The 8,748-nt window shown below is 36.6% G+C and overlaps 1 pseudogene; it reads left to right on the top strand.

The window, feature by feature from the left end:
• The first annotated feature begins 230 nt into the window (after window positions 1-230).
• Window positions 231-6,423, top strand: LOC138308019 (uncharacterized; annotated as a pseudogene).
• The last annotated feature ends 2,325 nt before the right edge of the window (window positions 6,424-8,748 follow it).

Here is an 8,748-nt window from a genome sequence, read left to right as displayed (position 1 = left end):
AAATGTACCAGAAACATAAATAACGTATACATGTTTCCGCTTATCTACATATGTATTTAGCCTGATTTCAGTTGTAATGTTTCCTATTATATATATAATTAAATCGTCAACATAACTGTTTACTGTATATATATTTGTAAAATTCTCGTAACCCCATTTCAGGAATACATATGTGTCCCCCTTTTTGCTATAACCCCACTACAAAACACCTCACTGCCGTTGTCCTCGTGATGTCACATCCGGTTATTCCTCAAATCAGCGTGAGCGGCCGATTCCCTGATTAGCAGTCGATATACAGGTAAAAATCGAGCACTTCGGAGGGCTGTATCTCAGTACTGAAGCGGCCGATTTTGATGCGGTTTTCAACATTCTTGTCAGGAGATCAAACAGAATAACATATCTAAATATTATTTTCCGTTCCGTGTACACTTTAATTTCCAATTAAAGTGTTAAATTGAACTTTCTGCTTCTAATAATAATTTACGAAAACCTGCTGTAAATGACACTTTTATGTAATAAAAGAACATGTCTATAAAATGAATACTATCAACCAAATTTGATGCAATTCACTACATATATATCAATTGACATCTGTCTATTAAGAACTTTTTCGCTTTGTCCCTTTAGTGTCTTATATAGACATGTTTGCAGTCATTTGAATTACTTATTAATAACAACTATCAAACATATAATAAAATTTCATAAAGATAACATATATTTTAGCTGCCAGACTTTTTTACTGATTACTGGTAAAATTGTCTTGAATGCTGTTGGCATGTGATTGTAGATATAGACGTCCTGTGGCAAGATGAACCTTAATTGGATTTTTAATGTGGTTCTTGAAATAGCTTATTAGATATTGTTCACCACAATTAGATGTAAGATGACGATATCACACATATGTGTCAATATTTATCAGATACTTTATCATCCTTTATTTTCTTTGTTAGCTCTTTGTCTTTTATATTTTCAGAAAGGGAATTTCCACTGTTTGAATTGGGGAATAGATGATACATTTGCCATAAAAGATGACAGCCACACCTATGGAATAATTGGCATTGTGAACAGAAAACGAACTTGTCTTGCATGCCAAAACAGTTGCTCACATGTAGCCACATTGGAACAAATTTTTTGATGAGACTGACTTTTCTGATGAAGGAAGTTATGATTTGTTGGATATTTATTCTTCAATAGCTGAATCAACAGATGCATCGCCAATTTATTCTTTAAAAAGCATATCATCAAACCCCATTCCATTCCATCTCTCCACACAATCGAAGGCAGTTTTGATAAGGAAGCCATCAGAAATGTTTGTTGAAGAAGATGGAATTTTGCAAATAATTTCTGGGGAGTCACATTGTCCTCAGTGTGGAGCCGTTGTTAATAGCAACCAGACAGCAACAAAAGATTTGTCATGTATTATTACGAAGTATAATCTTCAAAAAGCACAATGTAAGTACCATAAACATGATTTATGACTGTAAAAAGCAGAAAACTCCTTTATGTAGATTTGTTTGTTTGTTTGATTTAATAACGTCCTATTAACAGCTATGGTCATGTAAGGACGGCCTCCCATGTATGCGGTGTGTTGCGTGTATGTTGTGCGAGGTGAGTGTACTGGGAGACTGCGGTATGTTCGTGTTGTGTCTTCTTGAATAGTGGAACTGTTGCCCTTTTTATAGTGCTATATCACTGAAGCATGCCGCCGAAGACACCAAGCAACACACCCCACCCGGTCACATTATACTGACAACGGGCGAACCAGTCGTCCCACTCCCTGTATGCTGAACGCTAAGCAGGAGCAGAAACTACCACTTTTATAGACTTTGGTGTGTCTCGGCCAGGGGACAGAACCCAGAGCCTTCCTCACAGGGGCGAACGCTCAACTCAAGGCCAAAGGTGAGGCAGTGCCAAGGGAGGCATTAGGAAAGATAAAGTTAGTTAGGAAGAAGAGAAAAGATAAGATCCTAAATTTAGTCGCCTTTTACGATCATGCAATAGGGGCAGCAGGTACAATTCTAACGCCCTACAGCTTCATAGTGGCAAAATTGCAAATTGCTTTGAAACGAACCCAGTTCCTTTTTAGACACCATCTGATTTTTGCAATAGATTGATGTTAGGTTTTCGCCAAAATTTGTTCTAAAACAATACTGTGTGAGGACAGCAGTTTCTTAAGTAAATATTTTTTTATCAAATAAGAAAGAAGTATATTTGCCTCTGTGGCTGTCCAACAGTTGCAAAGCATGTAATTATTCAAACTTATTGAACAATTCAGTAAAGTAAAACATAAACTTGGTCATTTGGATTATGATCTATCAATCTGTTTTCAAAATTTCTTTATAAGTAGGGGCGTTAGAATTGTGCCTGCTGCCCCTATTGCATGATCGTAAAAGGCGACTAAATTTAGGATCTTATCTTTTCTCTTCTTCCTAATTGACTTTATCTTTCCTAATGCCTACCTTGGCACCGCCTCACTTTTGGCCTTGAGTTGAGCGTTCGCCCCTGTGAGGAAGGCTCTGGGTTCTGTCCCCTGGCCGAGACACACCAAAGTCTATAAAAGTGGTAGTTTTTGCTCCTGCTTAGCGTTCAGCATACAGGGAGTGGGACGACTGGTTCGCCCGTTGTCAGTATAATGTGACCGGGTGGGGTGTGTTGCTTGGTGTCTTCGGCGGCATGCTTCAGTGATATAGCACTATAAAAAGGGCAACAGTTCCACTATACAAGAAGACACAACACGAACATACCGCAGTCTCCCAGTACACTCACCTCGCACAACATACACGCAACACACCGCATACATGGGAGGCCGTCCTTACATGACCATAGCTGTTAATAGGACGTTAATAAATCAAACAAACAAACAAATCTTTATGATAATGTTACATGAACGAATAACAGAAATGAGAAACCAGCAGCTAAATTCAAAACACACTTTAAATTATATATACAATATTATACAGAGATGGTTTACAATATCTAAAGTAATTGGTGGTGGTACAAGAGTAATACGATGATTTAAAGTATTACTTATCTGTATGCGAATATCCTGGTATAATCCTTGATCCTTCCAGGTTTCAAATTAACAATAATCACAAATCCACGAGGAAAATGAATTTCCACAGATAATTTGTAAAGTTCCAGGCAATATGAATAAATCCACACAAAGTGTTGTAATAATCCACAGATAAAGTCACAATAGCTCTTCCAATACAATCTAATATGGCACTGTACAATTCTTGATATGTCTCATTACAGGTCTCATTACAGTTCTGATTAGCTTTGGACAGCTGGAGTATATATAGCTAAACTCTTATTCAAGAATATTGGAGAACCTTCTACTTCTAGAAATATCTAACAAAAAACAGTAAACAAATAAACACACAGAACTTTCTGGAAATAGATCAGTCTAGATCTCTACTTATAATCAAAATGTTTACAAACATATTTGTTTATACATGATGATATTCTAGAAAGTTCTATAACCTAAATCAACGATATGACCTTTATAGGATGTATTGATAATAAAGCTATAGGAGTTATCTCCCTTATCTAATAACATGTATTTAGTGTCATACATAACAATAATCATAACCAGAAGATTTTTTCTTCATGTGAAGTCTTTGTACAGACGTGTAGCCAGTGTAACATGACCATACCATACGATGGACAAGAGGCATGCCTATTAAACACGGGGAAATTTCTAGTACACTATGACGTGATGAGAGACTACATGTATCAATTTTCCAATTCAAGGTAGGCAGGTTTTTTATGTTTTCAGAAAGAAATATTGATTAAACATTATCATTTATAAATGAGGTTGTTAAGTAGTGGACAGAATCTAACAGAAAGCATAATCAATTCATTTTAAACTCACCTGGTCGGAAGGACCTAGACGAGCTTTCGCAATACCATTGTGTCCAGCATTTATCTGTTGTCTGCCCATTAGCCTCGCGGTGGCCGAGTGGTTAAGATGTCCCGACATATTACCACAAGCCCTCCACCTCTGGGAAGCGGGTTCGAATCCCATGTGGGGCAGTTGCCAGGTACTGACCGCTGGCCGGTGGTTTTTCTCCGGGTACTCCGGCTTTCCACCACCAACAAACCTGGTACGTCCTTACATGACCCTGGCTGTTAATAGGACGTAAAAATAAACAAATCAAAACATTAGCCATTGATTTCTCATTTACAACAGCTTGTTTAAATCTAAACAAATATGACTGGTAGTATTATGGGTTGGGGACTCTAAATTCTACAAATGATTGCGCTGACCTGCCTGGGGCCTAAGTGGAAGGGCCAAAATGGACAATAGCAAATTTACTAAAGCTCGCTAGCCATTTACGTTTAATTTTCTGCAATCCAGTTAACATTCCTATTCCAATATTTGACAACTGAATGTAGTGTAATGCTTATATTTGTATACATGTATATCATATATGTACTTGATACACATTTTTGTGTTATATTCTATTAATTTTTTTATTAGATGTACACTCTCTGCCTTCTACAACACTCTATGTAACCACCAGGAGGATGCAGGAAATAATCAGTTTCCAACATGTTACATGTATTTCCACTTTAAATGGAGTTGGTACTTTTTCATAAGACTGTTGGATATACAGTATGAAAAGGCATGTACTATGTATGATATAATTCTGTCCATTTCTACCTCAACTGGTCCAAAGGAACTAGGTGAGCTTATTCGATAACACGATAACTCAGCAACCGGCGTCCGTTGTCCATCCTTCCACATTTGACAACTTCTAAATAACCACTGACTGGAATTTAACAAAATTTGACTGGTAGCATCTTTATGGGTTACTGACTTAAAATTGTACAAATGGTCATGCAGATGTCTCTGGTGCCTGAGGGGCGGGGTCAAAAGGGGTCAAATTGGTTATTTTCATAAAAACAACTTCTCTGAAACTAAGCATGGGAAAGCAACTCATAATGTAATGGATGCATCCTTATAGTTTTGTTTGTTTGTTTGATTAATTAACGTCCTATTAACAGCTATGGTCATGTAAGGACGGCATCCCATGTATGCGGTGTGTTGCGTGTATGTTGTGCGAGCTGCGTGCTTTGGGAGACTGCGGTATATTCATGTAGTGTCTTCTTGTATAGTGGAACTGTTGCCCTTTTTATAGTGCTATATCACTGAAGCATGCCGCCGAAGACACCAAGCAACACACCCCACCCGGTCACATTATACTGACAACGGGCGAACCAGTCGTCCCACTCCCTGTATGCTGAGCGCTAAGCAGGAGTAGAAACTACCACTTTTATAGACTTTGGTGTGTCTCGGCCAGGGGACAGAACCCAGTGCCTTCCTCACAGGGGCGAACGCTCAACTCAAGGCCAAAAGTGAGGCGGTGCCAAGGGAGGCATTAGGAAAGATAAAGTGAGTTAGGAAGAAGAGAAAAGATAAGATCCTAAATTTAGTCGCCTTTTACGATCATGCAATAGGGGCAGCAGGTACAATTCTAATGCCCTACCTGCAGGGCTGAGCATCCTTATAGGGTGGAGATTTAAATTTGTACAAATTATTGGGCTAACCATACGAGAGCCTGAGGGGCAGGGCCAAAAGTGTTCTCTGAAACTAAGCACGGCATAGCACTCATAATGTTTGAGGGGCAGTGCCAAACGGAAGACTTTCACTTAGCATTGACTACCACACATAGTCATATGATATTGATAGCATCATTATGTGGTTGGGTTTAAAAAATAAAACTGACTGTGGGATCAAGTTTGCTATTTCTGATTTTAAAACTTTTTGTGATAATTAGTTAAAAACAATAACACAAGGTGAGCAATACAGGCCCTCTTGGCATCAAGTTTAAAGTTTTTCAGGACATGAAAAAGATTTAGCAGCAAACTGTATGATTCTGCATAGCGAGATTATAGATAAAGGTATTATAGATTATTTAGATTTAAAATGCAAGTAGATTTCAATTTATTGAAATAACTTATATATAAATATTATGTATATTTATATGTATCAAGTAAGAATTGTTTACAATGTTATGGTATTAGGTTGCTCTGTAGATTCACACATACAGATAAAAACAGTGGTCAAAATGTGAAAATATTTATTACAAAAGGTGTAATATGCCATTTTGGCATCTGTCAATTTGAATTTGAAAGACCATGCAAAATAAGCAGTGTTGTTTTTTGATCTTTTGATTTTTCAATTAGTTTATTTTGTTTTAATTGTATGTTGAAGCAATACATGTACATGCATGCAACCATATTATATTATATTTTGTTTTACTTCTTCAGCCTTTCTTTGTGACATGCCATCATGTGGGAGGGAACCAGAGATGTTACTCTTTGATGTAAACCTCCTTGGCCTTTCAGAGGGCATCACTTCCAGTGATTACAGAAAAGGCAGAAGATGATGAACCTGTTTTAAAGAGTGGGAGATAAGTGTTAATAGTTGTTCTTCAAAAAGGAAGATTTTTTGGTAACATGTTTAATGTGGATAACATTTATATCAATTATGGAACTTTGTTGAGGTCCATATGGTGTTATATCGCCCCAGTAGAATAAATAATTACCGAGGCAAAAACTGAGGGCATAGCCTGGTGTAATTATTTTAAATTCTATAAGGGCGATATAACACCATATGGACCAAAACAAAGGTCCTTAATTTTGATATTAGATATGTTGTTTCTCTAAAGAAAATACCTCCAAAATATGTCATATGCAAATGATTTAAAAGTAAAACGTTAGCCATAGTATGCCACCTTGAAGACAGCAACATTTTGGCAAGGAAGTTCCCCAAAGAATATTGAGTCGGTGTTCCTAAAAATGGAAACACTGAGTCGATATGCTATATATTGAATATCACATGCCATGTATTAGCCAATGAAAATAGTTGGTAATCATATCATATTAATGTATATTTATGATATTTTCATTGACCTTCACAAGTTATTATGTAAGCATGTTATAAAAAATGACATACGCATTGTATTGCTCTTAATGTGTGTATGTCATTCACTAACGTTTTCCCTAAATTGAAATACAAAATAGATAATAAAAGTATTTTGAAATAAATATATCATGATAGTAAGATTATGGTTATATATATATATACTTGAGTTGATTTTAATTTTTTTGTTTGTTTACCCAGGTACAATGATCGGATTTTTCATATCAGACAAAACTACAAGATCTCTTCTAAGATCTTTCGCCAAAAGTGATAGTATATTGCAGGAGGAGTTAGCAATCTTGAGGCAAAAGGTTTTGCAACATCAACCCTGCTTGTTGCCACTGCTGCCAGAGTTGCCACTTTATGTTGAAGTACATGGCTCTAGCCATAAGGAAACAAAAAAAAGGTTATTACTTATATGGGAAAGTAGAAAAACACCAAACCAATAAGAATGAATACTAAGTGAATATTTGTAGACCATTGCACATTCCAATGGTGAAGTTGCTATGATTAATATTCGACAAAGAAAGCATAAAACTTGATAGTGTGTATGAGTTACAGTAGACATTTTATGAAACCAGTGTCTACTCAATGTGTCTGTTTTTTTCTTATTTAAAACGTAAACCACCTTAATTTTCACCTGTATGTATTACACACTTATATATCATAGACCACTCCTACATAGTACATGTTTTCTGCAAATGTTCTATGCTTTTTTACCAGGAAATAGACCTTAAATAAACAAAACTGTAATGATGATATTTTGTTTTTTATGTCATCTGCCCGAAGGGTCATTTTTTTTTGTTTGTTTTGATTTATTAACGTCCAATTAACAGCTATAGTCATGTAAGGACGGCCTCCCGTGTATGCGGTGTGTTGCGTGTATGTTGTGCGAGGTGAGTGTACTGTGAGACTGCGGTATGTTCGTGTTGTGTCTTCTTGTATAGTGGAACTGTTGCCCTTTTTATAGTGCTATACGACTGAAAGCATGCATAAAGTGATGAAGGGCTACCAAGTTTATTAAAAGGACCTTGGACTTTACTATGGGGTACACTGGGATCAAAGTAGGCCTGAAATCTTTTAAACGATTTATTGTGCAAAGTAAACTATTATTTAAGACGGCAACTGGAGTTAAATTTTGTTTATATGTTGGTGGGGATAAATGTGGCCTTCATTAAATTGTTCTTAATTAATTTCATATATGCTGAACCTGAACGTCTCGTATTAATTTTGTTTTTTTATATTGCCTTAATTGTTTGCTACTTCACCATATCCTTGGAGTTGTTCGTTTTGTACTAACCCGATCACGTCAGAATGAATGTTAAGGCCACATGGACCACCTTGCTTTATAATCCTATCAAGTCAAGCGTTATACAATTACTTAAAATAGGTTGGGTATTTACTTTGTTATCATAAAAAATAAAAAACTCTTTCGATACCCTCCAGAGTACAAAGAGCTGTTGGTGTTGTTGACTTGTCCAGTCTCCTATGTGTGCAAAACTCGTTTTGTGCACTTCTCAGATGTAAACTTATGTATGGAGCTGTTGGAGCTACCCCAAGAAAGTACAATACCTTCCCCATACTAATGGCTAATTTGCAGCAGAGAATTCCAATATTGTTCGATATTCTGAGCAATATTGGATAATTGTCCCAAGATATTTATACCTACTTTGTGTATGAACATATGTAGAAAGGTTTTCGATCCCCAGTTTTGTTCCCTCCAGTGTGCTACTGTTGAATTTACCCATGCATCATCATCCTGGACCTGACACATCATCACCACTGGCATACTATCCATCACTTGCTGTGGTTAGAAG

This window comes from Argopecten irradians, chromosome 14 (genome assembly GCF_041381155.1).
Source record: "Argopecten irradians isolate NY chromosome 14, Ai_NY, whole genome shotgun sequence".
Lineage (NCBI taxonomy): Eukaryota > Metazoa > Mollusca > Bivalvia > Pectinida > Pectinidae > Argopecten > Argopecten irradians.
This window is presented reverse-complemented; position numbering and strand designations above follow the sequence as displayed.